At 43.2% G+C, this 21905-nt stretch overlaps 1 long non-coding RNA gene across 1 annotated transcript in view; it reads right to left on the bottom strand.

Annotated features, from left to right (window-relative positions):
* Positions 1–20608, bottom strand: part of LOC111956184 (uncharacterized) — a 49119-nt gene extending 28511 nt beyond the window's left edge. Inside the window, exon 1 of the long non-coding RNA XR_002876212.2 lies at positions 20414–20608. This is a non-coding gene — a long non-coding RNA (uncharacterized lncRNA). The remainder of the gene's footprint in view (positions 1–20413) is intronic.
* Positions 20609–21905: the final 1297 nt, after the last annotated feature.

The following is a 21905-nucleotide window of genomic DNA, read 5'->3' as shown; positions in this document are numbered from 1 at the left end:
CGCCATGTCTTTGTGAGACGCAGAGTAGGTGAACGGATGATCTCTGCATGTGTGGTTCCCACCGTGAAGCATGGAGGAGGAAGTGTGATGGTGCTTTGCTGGTGACACTGTCAGTGATTTATTTATAATTCAAGGCACACTTAACCAACATGGCTACCACAACATTCTGCAGCGATACACCATCCCATCTGGTTTGTGCTTAGTGGGACTATCATTTGTTTTTCAACAGGACAATGACCCAAAACACACTTCCAGGCTATGTAAGGGCTATTTGACCAAGAAGGAGAGTGATGGAGTGCTGCATCAGATGACCCGGCCTCCACAATAACCCAACCTCAACCCAATTGAGATGGTTTGGGATGAGTTGGACCGCAGAGTGAAGGAAAAGCAGCCAACAAGTCCTCAGRTTATGTGGGAACTCCTTCAAAACTGTTGGAAAAGCATTCCTCATGAAGCTAGTTGAGAGAATGACAAGTGTACAAAGCTGTCATCAAGGCAAAGGGTGGTTACTTTAAAGAATCTAAAATATAMTTTGATTTGTTTAACACTCTTTTGATTAATTACATTTTTTATTTTACCAGGCAAGTCAAATTCTTATTGACAATGACGGCCTACACCGGCCAAAACCGTACAACGCTGGGCCAATTGTGCACTGCCCTATGGGTCTCCCGGCCGGTTGTGATACAGCCTGGATTCAAACCAGGGTGTCTGAAGAGACGCCTCTAGCACTGAGACGCAGTGCCTTWGACCACTGCACCACTCGGGAGCCCAAATACATGATAATACATGATTCCATATGTGTTATTTCATAGTTTTGATGTCTTCACTATTATTCTACAATGTAGAACATTTTTTTTAAATAAAGAAAAACCCTTGAATGAGTAGGTGTCCAAACTTTTGACTGGTACTGAATATATTTATTTTTGGGCGGATAAACATTCCAAACAGTCTACCCGACCCCTCCGAGGCGTCCGCATGGTCCTAAAGCACACCGTTGCCTCATTTTGTATCACATTCCAATGATAAAACTGGGGGGGGACAAAAAATGCAATTTCAGAACGTGGGCCCGTCCCCAGTGAAAGTTCTGCCCCTGAGTCATTGTATTTAACGAACTTCAAAGTACTTTTCCTGGGAGCAAGTGGTCTGCGTGCAGGCAGCTCAAGATCATTTGATTGACAGTTCTGGTTGCCTAGTGATGGATGTTAGTGCCGCTTCAGAAGCGGCATTCCTTTACAGACAAGTTAAATGCCTGCTTCGAAACTATCTCCAGAGAAGGTTTCGTGGCGGCATTTAAAAAGCTGTAGTGTATCCTTTTCAGACAAACAAACATGCCGTAGCCGAGGCACTTTTAAGGCGCCACCTTCCATATGTCTAAAAGGGATATGAGTCATTTAATTAATCATCCCCCCCAAAAAGTTACAAAAGTATCCCATGTGTAACAGTATAACCTTAGTCCGTCCCCTCGCCCCGACCCAGGTGCGAACCAGGGACCCTCTGCACACATCAACAACAGTCACCCATGAAGCATCGTTACCAATCGCTCCACAAAAGCCGCGGCCCTTGTAGAGCAAGGGGAACCACTACTTCAAGGTCTCAGAGCAAGTGACGTCACTGATTGAAAGGCTATTAGCGCGCACCACCGCTAACTAGATAGCCATTTCACATCCGTTACTGTCCTTTTCCAGTGTGCCACTAACCAAATCTCTCTCGCTGCTCTCTCTCCCTTAAAATGTTGTTACAGCCCTCTAAATACAGTGATTACCATCATTAAGGGTGTTACTCAACGCACACCTGAGGGGCCAGGACTGTAGGGGGTGGAGGGTGCCGGTGGCAGAAATGGGTGTCTATAGGCTAATCTTGATGAGGGACGTGAACTTTGGGACAGAGGCTGTGGCTGCATTCCAAGCACGTAAAAAACACACACCCCTCAGCCCTCATATTAAGTGGACACTTCTGATTATGTATCATGACATATGATGAGTTGACACTTGCAGGACGAGGGAAGAATGAATACATTTTAAATGGACTGCCTTTGCCAGGAAGTTCATCACTCGTTCGTCCCACGGTTGTGTTTTCAGTCATCATGGAACCACCGGTAGCTGTTGTGTGTGTTTATATGCGCTACAGTCAATTATGATCGCATTTCATATCTTGACTAGAAGACAACGCATCCGCAGACAACGAATACTAGCCATCCGACGATATCAGGTAAATTGACAATTACAATGTATAAGTGTGTGGCGTCAAGGAAAGTTGCATGCGCATGATGGCGTTTCCAAAAGCTAACCAAACAAAAACATAATTACTTTTACGATACGTGTTTGCGGCGTAGCACAATTTCTAACTTGTCTGGTGAGTGTAGGTGTGGAATATGCCTGTCATGTTGGAGGAGGTCAGGATTCCCAAGAATACAGGAATTAGTGCTGAGCGATTAACCGAAATGTTATTTTAAACAACTAATTGACCGATGTCGGTTCAATTACTTGAATTCCATTTTGTTCAGGTTTTTTTCTGTGAGCTAGATGTGGAGTTTCTGTAGATATAAATCAGATCGAGCCTGAACTGTGCGATGTAATAGGGAGTTGTAGTTTCCAACAGGTCAATAATCGACATAGTTTAGAGCAGAAAAAGTAGTAATTAACTACAATGACCATAATCCATTGTGGGCCCGCTTAAACTTGTCAGGTCTGTGGCCGGCAGACAAGCAGACTGAGAGAAGAGAAGGCGTGATCGATGGGAATAGAAAGCAGGTGCTTTGTGACCCTGAAAATACATGATCTAAGTTGATTGATAGTTGGTATTGAGCAGTCATAAAAGTATGCCTTATTTACCTCGAAGAACTACTAAAATCGTGTTTTTGACAGACAGTGTAAGCAGCAGCTCTATGGAGATGAGAAGATGACTTGGAATGAAATAATGAAGTCATCAAAGAAAACAAATATTTTATTAAAGTAAAGTAATGTGAATAAATGATGGTTAATAAGTGATAAGCAGTAATGGGCAGTCACTACCATCATGGGACTTTTATAAATTGATTAATGCAGTGTTCTTACAACATTCAACCCATAAAATGCATAGCACGTTTAATGTGAAAAATAAATAAATCGAAAACTAACCGACCTCAAAGGGTACTAACAAGAATACCCCAGTGTCAAGTTGTGCCAAAACAGTGAAGTGAATGAGAGGATCAAGAGAGCAGGGAGGGCCTGTAATAGAGAGCAATCTGGATTAGTCTTCTCTCTCTCTCTCTTCTGCTGGAGACTGATGGCCAACGTTAAAGGTCCAATGGGAAAGTCTGAGATACTCACCTGTGATTAGTGGTCCTCTGTAGCTCAGTTGGTAGCGCATGGTGCTTGCAATGCCAGGATAGTGGGTTTGATTGCCCGGGACCACCCGTTTGTAAAACTTATGCACGCGTGACTGACTATAAGTCGCTTTGGAGAAGAGTGTCTGCTAAATTGCATATATGATTCTACATTCTATTATTTAAGCAAGGTTTTATGGGTTGAACAATTCTATTGGGAGATATAAGTGGATATCAAGATGTGAACTACCTGGTGTAGAACAATCGGAGGAATTACTGACACTTAAGGATAGGGTTCAATAGGTCTACGTTGAATAGCAATAGCTTTCCCTGCACTATAGCATCATATAACATCTGTGATGTTGACAGCGCAAAGGCAGGCTGAGTCATTGCACTTCACTGTCAGATATGAGATGGAACATCTAGTATGCCTTCACATGCAATTCACTCCTTTAATAAGCACAACTATTATTGCTTCAGAAGTTATAACTTAATGACCATTCTCTCTCTCTCTCTCTCTATTTAGTAGTCAAATTTGTGGATTACAGCAGAGCTCTGTAATACAGTTAAGTAGAATGGCAGTTTGCCTAATTAAGACCATCACTAAAAATGTGGGGGGAACACCAGAACAGTCATTTAGAAATTGTGTGATAACGACATATTCAATTATTGTTTAATTTTGCCTAACCTTTTGCAGGACACAATCTATAGAGACTAGGCAAGGCAAGTGGTCCTTTGTTCATGGCTTTGAAAATGAAATGCACATCATCGTCCTCTCTTTGAACGCACAAACACAGCATCTAACACAGCATCTAACACAGCATCTAACGCTGGAGACCTTTGATGGCAAATGGGTTATTTTTTTCCACACTAGCCTTTGGAAGGTGGTACAGTAGGCCTATATTGTGTGTGTGTGTGTGTGTGCATGCGTGTGTGTGTGTGTGAATGTGTGTGTACGTGTCTCCCTCTCTCAATCTCTCTCTTGTGGTAATGAGTGACAATACGCAGAAACTGCTGCACCTCGGAGCTGGTCACACAGTCTAATAGTGTGTCAATATATGTTACAGACTCCTGGGGAAAGGGAGGGGGGTGTTTGTACTTACTATGACAGAGCCTGTGGGTTACCTTAATGATGCCCAGGTGAGGCGAGGTTTTTTCATCGTGCCATCCTCTTGTTTTGCTAAATATCTAATGCAGATGGACTGGGTTGGCTGTGTCCTGGGTTGGCTGTGTCCTGGGTTGGCTGTGTCCTGGGTTGGCTGTGTCCTGGGTTGGCTGTGTCCTGGGCTGGCTGTGTCCCGGGTTGACTGTGTCCCGGGTTGACTGTGTCCCGGGTTGACTGTGTCCCGGGTTGACTGTGTCCCGGGTTGGCTGTGTCCCGGGTTGGCTGTGTGCCGGGTTGGCTGTGTCCTGGGTTAGCTGTGTCCTGGGTTAGCTGTATCCTGGGTTGGCTGTGTCCAAATGGCACCCTATTCCCTATATAGCGCACTTCTTTTTTGCCCTATGGGCACTGGTCAAAAGTAGTGCACTATAGGGTACCATTTTGGACAGACCCTGGGTTGGCTGCACATTGCACACATGCAGGGCTTATGTGGGTTTAGAAACATGGGCTCCCTACTGTGCCAATGCTACAATGGTGCTGTTTAATGATCCTCAGAAGGTATTTAATATGTGGCCCGTAGGAAAGACGGTTTTGGGAAATCCCAAGTGCAAAAACATGCATTAAACATGAATCTAGAGACATACAGGTTTACAGTAAAAGTAGATGTGTGTGTTTAATTTATTGTTGTCGGATTTAGTTGAATAGATTTGGGTTTCATCTTTCTGTTTTCTTTTTGTTTGGAAATCAGTGGTGCAGAGTTTGCACCAGGGCAAATGTTTTATAAATCTGTCTCTTTTTCGCTTCCTCAAGATGTTATTGAGATAGAGTGCCAAATATCAACTGAACAACAGAAAATATCGATTAAAAGAGTGCTTGATTATAATTCATTGTGTGGCCCTTCCGAATGGAAACAGACTTTCCAGAGTGAAATATTTGAGTGGAGATATTAAACTATTAAACACAAGCTGGAGCATCTGTTGCTGCAATATGAACTAAGGTCACCGTGCCATATTTTTTGGTTTGCTCTTCTTACGACTTGAATGACCAGTCTACGCATAAAAGTAGATCTTTTTACGCCGTTTAAGTCTTGTGCGATTATCATACGACGTTGGGTTTAAAGAGCAATCATGTGTAGCGGCTACACGGCGTGTACACACACACACACACACACAACACACACACACACACACACACAACACACACACACACACACACACACACACACACACACACACACACACAAACAGACAAAGACAAAAACACACACACATCACACACACACACACACACACACACACACACACACACACAACACACACACACAACACACACACACAGCACACACACACACAAACCACAACAATTTAGTATGGGATAAGAGTAAAAAAGGGGAGTCTATTATTGCTGTTTAGTTTAATAATGTTTAGGTGTGTCGTTGTGTTGAGAGCCTGTGGCTGGGACAATGTGTAACTAATGGGGTTTAGTACAAGCAGGCTGGCCAGGACGTGCACAAATTAAAACTCCAAGAGAGCGAGGAAAGCGGAATTAGAAAAGGAATGTAACGGTTCAAGTTTTAATGATGACCTAGCCGCCATATGTGGGCCCGCATACTTAACAGGCCTAGGGCTAGGTGATATATCCAATTAATTGGATTAATTAAAATGTATGTTTTAGCACGATGTTTTAGCACAATGTTCCAAATGGCTATATGGCAAAATAATTTCGTTTTTATGAATGTCTTTTTGGTCTCGTCTCCTTCGGTGCTTTGGCACCCGATTTAGACTACAATCACCCCATTAAAAGGTGGAAATCATCAAACCATGGTGATATGTGGTACCCGACCGCCACATATGTGGTACGTGATACCTTTGAATGGTGAGTCAGAATCAAATCATATTGTATTTGTCACATGCGCTGAATACAACAGTGAAATGCTTTTTTACAAGCTCTTAACCAACAATGCAGTTAAGAAAAATACCTAAAAAAAATAAATAAATAAAAGTAACAAGTAATTAAAGAGCAGCAGTAAAATAACAATAGCGAGGCTATATACATGTACAGGGGGTACCTGTACAGAGTCGATGTGCGGGGGCACCGGTTAGTCGAGTTAATTGAGGTAATATGTACATGTAGTAGAGTTATTAAAGTGACTATGCATAGATAATAAACGAGAGTAGCAGCAGCGTAAAGGGGGGGGGGGGGGGGGGCCAATGCAAATAGTCTGGGTAGCAATTTGATTAGATGTTCAGGAGTCTTATGGCTTGGGGGTAGAAGCTGTTAAGAAGCCTCTTGGACCTAGACTTGGCGGTCCGGTACCGCTTGCCGTGCGCTAGCAGGGAGAACAGTCTATGACTAGGGTGGCTGGAGTCTTTGACAATTATTCGGGCCTTCCTCTGACACCGCCTGGTATAGAGGTCCTTGATGARAGCAAGCTTGGCCCCAGTGATGTACTGGGCCGTACGCACTACCCTCTGTAGCGCCTTGAGGTCGAGCAGTTGCCACACGTCGTACTGTGTGATAGGCGACCCTTTCGATGGTGATTTTGGAAGATTAACTGACAACCGCGTGTGCATGTCCACTAAAAGTTTACATTTCTTTCTGCTCTGACTAGGTAGTAAGCGTTTTACTTTATTTTGATGCTTTTTTGGAAACTATTGTCCAAGTCAAGTCAGGAGTTTGCTACAAGTGTAACTGTAGCTTTATAGTCTGATGCTAGCTACATAAATCTTTTAGGTAAAGTTATTTCGCAAGCAATTTTAACCAGAGCTAGGCAGCAGGTCGATTCTTCTGTATGGAGCCATAGCTAGCGTAATTACTAGAAAATGAATAATTCACCCGCTAAGGCCTCGCAATTGACATAAATCCCATGATTTATTTATCACCCAGTAAGATGTGGTGTTTTAGTAGAAGCACGACCGAAGGTAGAACCTTCTTTTATTTTCGCTTTTACATTGGCTGCATTTTTGTGAATCTGTACTGCACTTTGATTTATGTAAAGTCCTATCTAAACCATTTCCAATTGTCTGTCCCCAGGCTGCTAGTCCCAGTTAGGCAGTGTACCTACAGCCCTCAGTCAGCTCTCCAATGCCCTGGGGAAGTGAAGGGCATCCAGGATTCTCTGGCAGACATCAGCAAGGACTGGAGGCAAAGCATGAACACCATTGAGAACTGCCTCAGCTGCGGAGAACCTGGAGAACATCTGCTGGAAGGCCACCACAAGCTGATGAACCTGGACTTCATGGAATGACCTCGTGTGCGAACAGTGCCGCATTGACAGCATGAACAAGGACAACGTGAACCTCAATCAAAACCACTCTGGCAAGGTACAGGGCGTGTCGGGCGATAGTGCCGCCGGGCGCCATGGGTAAGGCTGGAAGCCACAGTGAGCACGGGCATCAAGGGCACKCAGTCGGTGACACGCGAGTCGGATAAGATGTGGCTGGTGACGCTGGTGCAGAGCTGCCCCACTACCACACCTTGACAGGTTGGTCAAGCTCTACCTCAACACTGTCCATGAGGGTGCAGGAGCTCGATTCAGAGGTCCTGAAGGCCAACGAGATTGTGTCCCCCATCACTTGGGATCCTCAACTAKTACTTACAAAAGTAAGTCTGTAGTGCCCTGTCCACACGGCCCTTTCTGTGACTCATGCAGCATCAGTGATACCTGGGCAGTCCAATCATAGCTCAGCGGAATATGCAGGAATAGAAATACATTAGCTCTGTTACTGAGTCTCTGTTCCCTCTCTATCATCTTAGGTTGTAAACTAAATACATGGTCGCTGCTGCTGTCGTAAGTGCCAGCTCAGAATTTTTAAAGTTTTTGTTTAGCTAGCCTGCATTAACGRTGGGAACCCCTCATAGATGTTCTCTCCGATTTTCTGTGATTGCTGTGTATTTCTGTACGTAARAGTGTTGCTTCCATCGAACCAGGCACCCTCTGAACACAACGACAACTGTTACCTATCGCTCAACAAAAGCTGCTGCCAAGGGAAACGTCTACTTCTAGGTTCCGGGGGGGGGGGTCACCAATTGAACCATATGTCTATTTATGACTATCTGTGTGTAAAATGTTGTTGTGTGCATGCGTGCTGTGCGTGTGTGCCGTGCGTGCATTGCTGTATGTGTGAATGTCCACATTACAGTACAGCATATACATGGTTCTCTCAACCATACATCCCACTGTAATTACATGTTCCAGTGCGGAGATGACYGGTCCCCCAGAGTTATTATTATGACAAACCAGGATGAGGTGTGCAGATAAACAGGCTTACACTCTGTCTCTCTCACCCTTCCACAGTCCAACATTACAGGCTGGCTGCATATGGCTCTGCAGACGGACAAGGCGGGCGGGCAGAAAGATATGGAGCCAGAGACTGATCAAGATGGCTACTAGAATACTGTTCTGTCTTCTTGTTCTGAATTTAGTCTTCTAGGTATCAGCCTGCACATCTTTAAAACCAACAACTGGGGGAAACTAAGTGGGGTAGTGATGCTACAGTAAGGTTACTTTACCGTACATGTGTATATGAGCAGATCTGACACTTGTCTGAATAAGTACCACAGCAAGGGCTCTAGTTTGTTCTATACATCCATTGTTAATATTGTCAGGAGTGATCATCTGACAGCTGTTTTTTCCCCAGATCGACAAGACCTTCAAAGAGCAAGGTGCTGAAGCTATGTTTAAAATGAACGAATTCCTCATTAGGTAAGAAGGGTTGGAAAAGTCTTAATAATTGTTTCATGTTTTTGGTCATGACTTTACACTGAGTATATCTTGTCTACAATTGTAAAATATTGGACGTTCAGGTTCAGAGAKGAGGCGATCACCTACAAGTCCCCTTTATGAAGTGAAATCAGCAGCCAACGTGGCGTTCGTTAAACACAATTTTGGTCAGGATGAATATCACAGCTTTTTTCTAATATAACGTGCCCTTCCCCTCCGTTGCACGTTGCGCATAACATGTTGTATGATCTAAAAGCCACATCAACACGATAGTGGGGTCTGTACCCTAACTTGAACTTTGCTAACATAATATTCGACATACATTGAGTGTACAAAACATTAGGAATACCTGTTCTTTCCACGACATAGACTGACCAGGTGAATCCAGGTGAAAGCTACGATCCCTTATTGATGTCACCTGTTAAATCCACTTCAATCGGTGTATGAAGGGGAGGAGACAAGTTAAAGTAGGATTTTTAAGCCTTGAGACAATTGAGACATGGGTTGGGTATGTGTGCCATTCAGAGGGTGAATTGGCAAGTCAAAAGATTTAATGTAAGTGCCTTTGAATGGGGTTTGGTAGTAGGTACCAGGCGCACCGGTTTGAGTGTGTRGAGAACTGCAACGCTGCTGGGTWWTTCACGCTCAACAGTTTCCCGTGTGTATCAAGAATGGTCCACCACCGAAAGGACAACTTGACAAGACTGTGGAAAGCATTGGAGCCAACAAGGGCCAGAATCCCTGTGGAAGGGTTTCGACACCTTGTAGAATCCATTCCACAACAAATTGAGGCTGTTCTGGGGGGCAAAAGGGGGTGCAACGCAATATTAACAAGAAGAGGGTTTTAAACGACTCTCCATGCGAACGGCAGTACAAGAATTCTACTGCGAGACTAAAACATTAACACCACCACTGTACCATTTGTGAAACGACTGTAGCTAAAATGTAGCGAGGAGAAGTGGGGAACGGGTGGTACCCCTGGATCTAGTCCCTTAGGTTAGACGGGTCAGAGGGGGATTAGGAGCGAGCCGTGATCCCGTCAAAAGAGGATTGGGTCACCAGCACCATGTCTTCCCACTGAGCCGCACACTCCAGCAAGCACTGATCTCGTTAACTGCCTCTCAGAGGCCAGGGTTCCTAAGGCAAGCTGACAGCAGGGCTATTTTAGGGGGAGAAAAATCACTGATCTGGACAAGAGTATGGGATGGCTGGCCCTTTGCCACCGCTGTCCTTTAGAGCGAATAAAAACCCTAAAAGGAGCCCACTTTGCGGCGGAGAGCAACCCCTTGCTACACGATGCTGAGACAAAAAGATGAGGGACAAATTAGTTGTGGCAGCAGCTAATAAGGTTTGCCAGAGCTGTGTGTGTGTGTGTGTGTGTGTGTGTGATGAGGGTAGGATGCAGAATATTGACTTGAGATACACACACATAACTTGACTGTCAAATCTCCAATGGATCAACGACTTGCACCTTTGAGCTACACACAAGTATCTCAAAAGGGCCAACAGTCACAACAAGTCAATGACATTGGGCTCTTTTGACCAGAGCCCAATGTCAAACGAGCGATGCAGTAAAAGTGTCAAATGCAGCCAACGAAGCCGGCAAAAGGTAAGCACGCGCCACTGAGAGTCGGAAGGTACATAACAAACACCTGGGCATGATYCTGAGTATCCGTCACGAGGATCACACGATGCTTTGCAGCTTCTCTCCGTTCCGGGAAGAGAGGTTGAAAAATACCGCTATACTTCACAGCTATTCTATTATCATAGAATACTTAGCCAGTAGCTTTAACGACAGCCACCGGTGTTAAACACTATCACTGGTTCAGCTAGGGATTTATCTAGCTGAACCATACAGCAAGGTGAGAGACCATCTGTTCTTCTGGTGCTTTAGTATGGCTGACTGGGAATCAGGGAATCCATAGACCCAGGGCATTACGGGTGGATTGAAAGCACCTGGCCAACAAATCAGCACAAAATAAAACGGCAACCAACTCGCCCCCCCCATCTCTCCCTGTAATAGTTTCGTAATAAAGCGTTGAGATTAAAGCAGAGTCAAATTTCACCAGAAAACCTATTCAATCTGGCTAAAATGAATGAAAGTCAATCTGATCTGCTCAACATTCATTTTGCTTACGCTGTGGCTTTTGTTTCATTGTCAAACACACACACAGTTTGCGTGGTGAGCACTTGAATATAATTTGTACCTTGTAACTTTATAAATTAGCATGTTTGTCATCTTTGTAATCAAATACTCCAGACATAATTGCCAGTATAAACAATTCCACTCTGTGTTTTAAAAGCTTTCTCCCAAATGAGTCATCCTTAATGAAAAAAGACCGGAAATTACCAATGTTCTGAATTCTCACCCTCCATTATAAGCTTATGAGATCTATAACATTTGTTTCTGTGAGAACAGAGATATACATGCACAAAAATGGAGCATAGTTATGAAAAATTGCAGAATCAGCCCAACTCCTATGTGTGGTTTAAAGCTTTGTGCTTATTGGTGGACATTCTGCCTCCCAGTGCCGTTAATGAGTTAGAGGTAATTAGACTGTCGATATAAAAATGACAAATCAGCAATATAGCTCAGCAGAGCTTGGTGCCCAGCTAGCTTAGCGTTCTGTGTGAGTTCAACAAAGACTGTCTGCTGCAATGAGACAAAACATCAAGTCCGGAAGAACACAGTGAAAGGAAGTATAGTGCCGAGCGCTACTGACTGACATCGGTTCAGTTATTTGAATTCCATTTCGTTCTGTTGAACAGTTTATCTAGAGATAAACCAGATCAAGCCCGAACTGATGTAGCAGGGAGTTGTAGTATCTAACAGGCCAATATTCGACATAATTACCACGCTTTCTGCACTAAGTTAACTACAGTGACCATAATCCAATGCACGCCTACTTGTCCGGTCTGAGATGGAGAGAAGAGACAGAATAAAGCGTGATCGAGATGAATAGAGAGCAGTTGCTTCGTGAGGCATCACTCCCTAAAAATACATGACCTAAGATTTGATAGTTGGCGTTCAGCAGTCACAAAAGTGTGTCTTATTTACTTTGAAGAACGACTAAAAGAGCGATTCCGTTAGACAGCATAGGCAGCAGCTCTATAGAGATGTGAATTCAATATGAAAGTCATCAAATAGACCTAAAATGTATGTAATATACACAGCCAAAACTGAACCGACGTCAAAAAGCAAGAATCACTCAGCACTAAGGACGTATCTGGTTTCATTTCGACACCTTGTATTTCCCTGCCACCGCTCTACATCGAAAGCTAAGACGTCGGACCAACGTTCCACATCCATGTCCAGTAGGAACCACTACAGTCCAGCCGAGCTGCGACAGTAATAAACACAGTCGTAAACATAGACTGAGAGCAGACCTATGGCACACAGCAAATAGGCTGTTCAGAATCACTACCAAAAGCCCCGAAGGCTGTTCCCAGTGCCCGCCGTTTATGATGAATCACTAATAAACACGAGGGCCAGTCTAGAGGCGAGCCCAGTTTAACAGGGAACATAACATTGGTCCACGTCCACCGATGACATCTTGATGAATAAACTCTCCAAACGAATCGATGATACCGCTGCAGCTGGTGTGAAAGGCACAGACCCCGGGGCGGCCCGAACAACATTTCAGGCAGTGGTGTCTGCACTGAATTCGACAGAAACACACACACACACACACACACTTTCTTAATTTTCTCTCTCCACACACACACACACACACACACACACACACACACACACACACACACACACACACACACACACACACACACACACACACACACACACACACACACACACACACACACACACACACACACACACACACAATCCAACACACACAACACACACCAAATGTAAGAGAGGCAGGGTTAGGACACAGACACCAAGGGCCATTGGCCAATGCACCACATTGAAGTGTTGTACCCTTAGGGCCACCCACCTAGAGGCAAGCGACAAATGTTGATGCTGCTATTGTTATCGAAATAGTATCTTGGCTCTCTCAAAGCACGCTGGACGCCTCATTACCCAAGCAGCAGCAACACAAACAACAATGGAGAGAGAGAGAGAGAGAGGAGTCTACAATGTTGCACACCATAAATACAATACTGAATCCATATGGCCAAAGCCAAGGAGAAGTAATCAGAGAAGTGTATCTTCGTCTGGGCTGTTTCCTTTCCTCACCATGACGCCAGGCTTCACATGACTTTGAGCTTCAAATCAGTGACTTGCCATCCAAATTAGCAACAGCAGGCTATAAAGTAGTGTGTTTTTCTCTGTGCCGTGTTYTGTTTACTCTATGTGGTCTCCATAGGCCCGCCCTCCTATCATCCAAGGCCTACTGTCTCTCTGTGATGATTGACGGGGGAGGGTTGAGGTTCCTGCCAGGCCCGGTGATTGACATCGCATAGACGAAGGGAGGGGGAGTGGAGGCTACTGTCATCCTGCATGTTGATGAAGGCCATAGAGAGTGGGGAGTGAATATGCTGAGCGCATTTACTCACACAGTGTTTCCCAATCCTGGGGACACAAAGGTGTGCYGATTTTTAGTTTTTGCCATATAACTAACACACTTGGCTGAACGAATCAACTCATCAAGCTTTTGGTTGAAWCAGACGTGTTAATGCTAGGGCAAAAACTAAAATGTGCACCGCTTTGGGTCCCCAGGACCATGATTGGGAAACAGTACACGTACACACAGGKCCTAGACACACAAGCTCAGTAGCTCTGTAGCTCAGTTGGTATGTATGGGCAATTCCACTGTAATGGAATTACGCATTAACTCAATTATTTTTCATTTCAAAATGTATGCCCCCKAAAAAAACATTGATTTCAAAGTTGAACAAARCATACAACTCTATGCACAATGACAACTTTTAAGAATTTCCACTGAAATATGTACAAAAAKGAATTTTGTTAAAGAACTGTGCAGATYCAAACWTTGGTAAAGGYATTACGGTAAAATCTCCATCAGGTTMTTATGTCTCKAAGTTTTCKAAAAATGCTTAAATATCTCCTCCGAATGAAGATTCAAAGATGTCTGCAGAYACAATGGMGTGRCAGCTATGACWTTAAAAAWATATATTTTGGTTACTGAACTACAGTAAGTYAAGTGGATTTACACGCGGTAACGGAATTATGGTAACAGAGTGACATCATGGGTCCCAATYCTACACAGAAATGCATAATTATGGACATGAATGTCATTCTCCTCAGGTTTCAGAAGTTTGCACATCACAGCGCAGCATAGCAGAGCACAGTAAAGTACAGTGCAGTACAATACAGCACAGAAAAGCACAGCACAGCAGATTAGAGTAGAGATCAGTACAGTAACGTAGATTATAGCAGTACAGTAGAATACAGTACAAAATTCATGGGTTGCATGTTTCGTCACAATATTGTTTTTAAACGTTATTTTTGGACTGTTGCCCGACTGAGCATTCTACTCAATGCATCGTCAATAAGCGCTGATGAGGATTTCATCAAAAGTCTACAGTGGCTTGGAGATACAATGCCATTCAAAAGGAGGCAAATACTTAGTAGGAAAACCCTTTGTCATCATTTTGATGTCGCTAGATTGACTTTAGATGCAGTATAACATTAGCTAAGATTGAGGGAAGGACACCGGATTTTAGCTAGCTACCGTTAGCATTGCTAGGTATTTTTGACGAACTTTACTAGCCAATGACAACATTGCCATCTGTCTAAAGGAAATTTGACGACATGATAATGCTGGCAAAGTTGTTTCCTACTAAACATTTGACTACTTTAGCAATGTCATCGTATTTCCCGGCACTATAGTGTAGTTTAGACTAAACAGTAGTTAGCCTCCGTCCAGAATGGCTGGCCTTATCACGACTTTAGGGCACCACTATGGCGCCGCCGAAGAGGGCGGCTTGAGAACGTTCATAACAATGGCATGACGCGACCGAGTGACGGAGGTGCAACCTATGAATTCTGTACTCTACTCTACTCTACTACACTTTCCTTTACTGTACTGTATTGTATGGTACTCTACTGTATTGTACTGCACCACTGTATTTTATTGGACTGTACTCTACTGTGCTCTACTCTCTGTACTGCACTATCCAAACTCGTGAAACATACTTCCATGATAGGTTCAGATTTGGTCCAGGCTGGTCCGTCTGTGGATGTTAACATCAAGGCCTGGGAGGAAGTTTCTACAACTTTTCAACGTCCATGGACGTCCGGTTTCGATCGGTGCTCAGTGGATGAGGAAGCTGGTTAAAGTAAATGGAAAGAGAGGGAGGGGGGGGTAGTTCCATGTCATTTCAGCAAGCCATAACAACCACTCAGATTGTTCTGAAATCGTGAGACAACAGATAAGATAAGCATTCCGGGAACATTATTTTGTTGAAATATAATTTGATCTAAGAGGAATTGATTGCACCCAAATTGGCCATTTAAATGTATAGGATTCATGTAATATATAATATCCGATTTGGACCAAACTTTTATTTAACAATGAGTAAGACAAGGAATCCAAAGAAATGGTAAAAAGCCAGCCAAGGACCTCCCACATCCCACACCAATCCCACCCCAACAACGAGTATATATAGTATCAGTTTCTATGTCCGAAAACGTCTGAAATCCTACCTCTTTGAAGTGTATCTTAAATAACTCTCACAGCGTCCCCGACACCCCCCACCGCTTCCCCTTACTATTCTGTACTTTGTCCTGTGTTTGTACGTTTTATGTGGACTCCAGGAAGAGTAGCAGCTGCATGTGTTGTTGTCTCACCTAGCTATCTTAAGATGAATCTACCAATTGTAAGTTGCTCTGGATAAGAGAGTTTGCTAAATATCAAAAATGTAAAATGTAAATAGTATGGAGCTGAGGCMCAGAGTATTGTATCTTCATCCTATGTAATGTGTTCTCAGTGGTGATGTTTTTTCCCCCTCCTGTTCAGAGAAATTAGCCATTGAAGTTGTTCGGTGTATGTCCCATCCTACATCCTGATATTACTAGGTTCTGACCACTAGATGGTGCTGTTCCTGCTATTAGTATAATTTTTTTTTGTAGTAGACTGCTTAATACTTAAACGTTTAAGCTGTTTGGGGAGGGGAGGGGGTGTTCTGAGCTGACACATGGAATTGTTTCAAGATGGTCATACTATAGATCATTTAGCTATTTGATTTGGAATTTTAGAACCCCTTTAGGTATCAAAAAAATATATAAAAAAAGTGTACTACTATTGCCCAGAGAAACGCATCAAATAACACATTCATAAATGGCAAAAAATAAATGATAAGAAACAAGGTTTTGAACTGTTTGTCCTATACTTATGAGATATAAGAAAGCTCAGGAAGTATTTGTAGTTTTTTTTACACATATTTAACCCCACATATTTAACCACTACCTTCATACTTCAATATAAAAAATAAAAAAACAGTACCGGTAGGGCACAACGCAGAGAACACTATCGTGTTCGTGAGAGTCTCCCCTTTCCCATAGAGGGATAATATTAGTTTTTAGGTCAAATCGTTCGTACACTACAGACTAGTGGTGCGCGGGTCAGCTGTTTGTTCACCCGCCTGCAATTGCTAATAACCCATCCACAACTGCCCGACTATGAGACAAAGTGAAGATCTGAGCCCCGCACCAGACCCTAACCCGCAAATATAGAGCATGTGCTATAGGCRYCAGTCAAAGACTGCAGAACGATTTGACAGGCGTGCYGGATTTGTTGTTGCCTGTTTCAGATATGTTCCTGCTTATAATTTCAAACATTTTGGTAGGCTATTTGTTAGTCAGCTTGTCTATAATTAGATACATAGCTTCTCTTTTGTATATGTTGCCCTAGACGACTAAATAAGCCCTTGCCCAACAGAATAACGTAATAGATCGATAGTATGAATGCTTCAATCTAGTTGACGTCGGTAAAGTTCTCTGTCATCTTTCGCGGAGGAAAAAAGTTTAGGGACTGGGGAGAAAATACAATAACGTAACAAACAAAAAAAATTGTGAAGATTTTCTGTGCATGTCCAAATGACATCAGTTGGACCGGTTGTAAGTAAAAAAGAAAGCTGTGAAAACGACCCAAAGCGTTTCTGATAAGATTTCAGTTCGGCTTCAATGCATATTTTATTTGGTTGAAATACTAATCAGCTTTTATGATATAGACAGCACCTCTAAAGATGGTATCTAACTGAGAATTGCGTTCTCACAAGATGCAGAAAGAAAGAAATCCTATTTCTCCACTCCTGTTCCCATGTCCAAAGTTTACTACATTTGGTGTATCGTTTTACTGCAAGAAATGCTTCATTCTGCAGGAGTTATTATTAAGGCTATTTGMGAGGTTATACACCTACAGTCAGTGTCCAGATTTCAGTTTCCATTTAACCCATCTAAACAGAAGGCTACAGTTCCCTTGACATGCCATAGGCCTATTTGAAGTCCTGTCTCGTGACTGTCTAATTTGTATAGCGCCTCACAATCATCACACAACATAGCAGGCACTGCTTTCATCATCTTTTACCATTTCAACAAATCTTTTCCAAACATTATTTTGCTGGCCCTCTCTTCTCTTAATTTTCAACTCTCCTTTCGCAGCTTCTGTCTTATTGAATTAAACTTCGACAATGTCCCTTTTGCCTCTGTAGATTGACGTGAACTTTTTCTMCCCATTCCCAAAAGCATTATTTGGCGATTGGCTGTGTAGGTATTTTTTAAATCTTTATTCAACCCGCCCGCCACATACCCACCCGCCCTTCAGCCACACAATATTTAATGACCCTAAACCCATCCTCCCGCGATATAACCACGGGGACTGCGGGTTATGAGTCAACCCGCGCATCACTTCTACAGACGTTTTCATAAGAAGACCAATTTTTATGTCTCATGGTCTGACAAACACTGCTCTAGCACCAGTGCGTCAATCGACTCTAGGGTTTTTAAAAGGTAAGGAATCCAATATGTAATTTTGTAATTTGGGTGAACTATTCTTTTTTAGCTAATAATGTGAACAGCACCAACTAGTGATCAGAACCTGGCACTATCAGGATGTTGGATGTGTCAAATTTATATTTCAACAAAATGTTGCAGGAATGCTAATCCTATCTTTTTCCAACAACAGAAACGATTTCAGAACAATCTGAGARGGGGCTGTAGTGGAACGGGTCGAGAGTTTCAAGTTCCTTGGCGTCCACATCACCAACAAACTATCATGGTCCAAACACACCAAGACAGTCGTGAAGAGGGCACGACAAAACCTTTTCCCCCTCAGGAGACTGAAAAGATTTGGTATGGGTCCCCAGATCTGCAAAAAGTTCTACAGCTGCACCATCGAGAGCATCCTGACCGGTTGCATCACCGCCTGGTATGGCAACTGCTCGTCATCTGACCGTAAGGCGCTACAGAGGGTAGAGTGTACAGCCCAGTACATCACRGCTAAACAATTAATCAACTAGCCACCGGACTATTTACATTGACACCCCCCCATTTGTTTTCTACGCTGCTGCTCCTCGCTGTTGATTATCTATGCATAGTCACTCACGCCTACCTACATGTACAAATTACCTCAACTAACCTGTACCCCCGCACACTGTACCCCTGTACATAGCCTTGTTATTGTTATGTTATTGTGTTACGTTTTTATAATTTTTAACTTTAGTTTATTTAGTAAATATTTTCTTAACTCTTCTTGAACTGCACTGTTGGTTAAGGGCTTGTAAGTAATAATTTCACGGTAAGGTCTACACTTGTTGTATTCGGCGGATGTGACAAATAAAGTTTGATTTGAGATGGTGGGTGTCGATATCCACTCTCTTGTGTACCCAGGGGGCTCATGGGTAGGTGTCCGTAAGAGCTGGGAGAGGTGAGAGAGAAAGGCAGATCGATAGGGAGGGGTTGTCCAGACTCAGACTGTTTCAAKACTTGGTTTGACCACCAAACAACAGAAAGAGAAYGAAAAGTATGCCAGTGGAAGGGAAGACAGAACAGGTGACCCAACTGTGATTATCCGTTACAGATTTTTTGGGTAATTCCGTTTGAAATTTGGTAACGGAATTACGAGTTTGAATCAATTAATAAACAAAATTGATATCAGTAAAATAACGAATTCATTGGTAGGTCTACCTTTTTACTTGTTACTTCTGTGAACTTTCATTGTCCTCCCTCCTCATGAGGGAGAGAAATTAGAAAACATCGTTCAGATATGTGGTGTTTTGCTAACGGAATTACAAGGTAATATTTCTTCAACTCTCCAACGAAATATAAATGCTAATATTAGTTGGCAGAGGTCTTTACGTCAACATTATTGCGTTTTGATGTTTGTGTATTTCTGATCACTTTTAAGAATGTTTCTGATAGATGTATCCTAAGACCCCTTTTCCATCTGTTCATCCAAAAAATCAAAGCCTTTTACTACTAATTTTTAAGATGGAAAATGGTTGAAAATGTATCTATGCCTTAATTTCCCCSAAAATATAGACTCTTAGCTTTCATTTGACACCCAATGTGATATGCTCCTACGTACGTCACATGTTGGTGCTCAAGGGTCTTTTTCGAGAGAAAAGTTGCTCTGGCATATATTCTATATTAAGAATGAACCGATTATTGTGGAATTTTAAAAGGATAATTCAAGGTACAAGTACAGCTACAGCTATATTATTGACCTGCTCTATCCCACAGTAGTCATAAAAGTACCATGACTCATTGCTTTCAACATGCACATCGCATGCCTTTGAAACCACCAATTTAGTCCGATTCATTTTATCTTTGCYTGGCATTGGATGGCATTTTGCTGTTCCGCAATTATGCCAGCCAGTCGAAATTACTGGCAGAACCATTAATGCAAAAAATGTTTAGACAACCATGCCCACAGCCTATCGTAAAATGATGCATGCTAGCAGCTGTAAGATGACTTCTGTAGCTGAGGCCAATGAATTACTCACCACACCCAAAGAAACTAGTCAATACAAACTGGGCACACATTACCACATTAAATGTACCCTTGAATAATCAATGGATTTCCCCAGATAGCTATAACTGTAACAATACAACACACACACACACACACACACGCGTGCACACATATTCACCGATGAACACATAAACACACAGGTGAGCAGTACTAAACAGCCAAGCGATCAAGTCTGTCTCTTTTTAGCATTAGAGGGAGCCTTTCCTGCAAACAGAAACAGTGCATTGGAGGCACCCCCCCCCCCTGTGTGTTAACACACGTTAACACACAGACGTACACTCACACACACAGGTGATGTGGAAGGAGAAAGAAAATGAGAGACTTACTTTTTTGTCGTCTCGGTGGCCGGCGGCTGGCTGGGTGTCCTTGCTGTGGTTGTCAGTGGTGGGCCTGGCGCTCCGCTCTGCCTGGCTGTCCTCCGGCTCGCTCTGCTGATGGGCACCCGACTGTTGAGGGGAGGAGGGGAGAGAGGCAGGGAGGGGCTCCACTGCCTTTTGTATGTCACTCCGGATGTCCATCTTCCACTGCACTGCCATCCAAAGGAGTTAGAGAGAGAAGGGAGAGAAAGAACCATAGAGTAAGGGAAAATAAATAGGATGCACAAATTCACACAGCTGACGCACTAGTAGACACATAGTCACACACCTGCAAGCGCATGTGCACATAAGATACAGTACCAGTCAAAAGTTTGGACACAACTACTCATTCAAGGGTTTTTCTTAATTTTTTTTACTATTTTCTACATTGTACAATAATAGTGAAGGCATCACAACTTTGAAATAACACATTTGGAATCATGTTGTAAACAAAAAAGTGTTAAACAAATCAAAATATATTTTAGATTTTAGATTCTTCAAAGTAGCCACCCTTTGCCTTGATGACAGCTTTGCACACTCTTGGCATTCTCTCAACCAGCTTCACCTGGAATGCTTTCCCAAAGGTTTTGAAGGAGTTCCTACATATGCTGAGCACTTGTTGGCTGCTTTTCCTTCACTCTTCGGTCCAACTCATCCCAAACCATCTCAATTTGGTTGAGGTCAGGAGAATACCAAGTCATCTGATGCAGCACTCCATCACTCTCCTTCTTGGTCAAATAGCCCTTACACAACCTGGAGGTGTGTTGGGTCATTGTCCTGTTGAAAACAAAGATAGTCCCATCTAAGTGCAAACCAGATGGGATGGCGTATCGCTGCAGAATGCTGTGGTAGCCATGCTGGATAAGTGTTCCTTGAATTCTAAATAATCACTGACAGTGTCACCAGCAAAGCACCACCACACCATCACATCCTCCTCCTCCATGCTTCACAGTGGGAACCACACATGCGATCACCCATTCACCTACACTGTGTCTCACAAAGACACGGCGCGTTGGAACCAAACATCTCAAATTTGGACTCATCAGACCAAAGGACAGATTTCCACCGGTCTATGTCCATTGCTCGGGGGTCTTGGCCGAAGCAAGTCTCTCTTATTATTGGTGTCCTTTAGTAGTGGTTTCTTTGCAGCAATTCGACCATGAAGGCCTGATTCACGCAGCCTCCTCTGAACAGTTGATGTTGAGATGTGTGTTACTTGAACTCTTCCGGTTTCCGTTTGGAGCGTGCAGTCGCAATTCCGCGTCGCTCCACAGGTAGTTTTACCATTTTCATTCATTTTCATTACAGTACAACGGTTTTGATTGTTTGATCTTAACGAGCTACATATCCGTCTTTGTATCAAAGATAATTGATAGTTATTGGGGTTATTGAGGTTCGCTAGCCAGCTATTTTCGTCCGAACGTAACAACGTAGTCAACACTGCTAGCTAGCCACCGAATAG

This window comes from Salvelinus sp. IW2-2015, linkage group LG31 (genome assembly GCF_002910315.2).
Source record: "Salvelinus sp. IW2-2015 linkage group LG31, ASM291031v2, whole genome shotgun sequence".
Classification (NCBI taxonomy): domain Eukaryota; kingdom Metazoa; phylum Chordata; class Actinopteri; order Salmoniformes; family Salmonidae; genus Salvelinus; species Salvelinus sp. IW2-2015.
The sequence above is the reverse complement of the archived record's forward strand: the minus strand, read 5'-3'. Positions and strand labels throughout refer to the sequence as shown.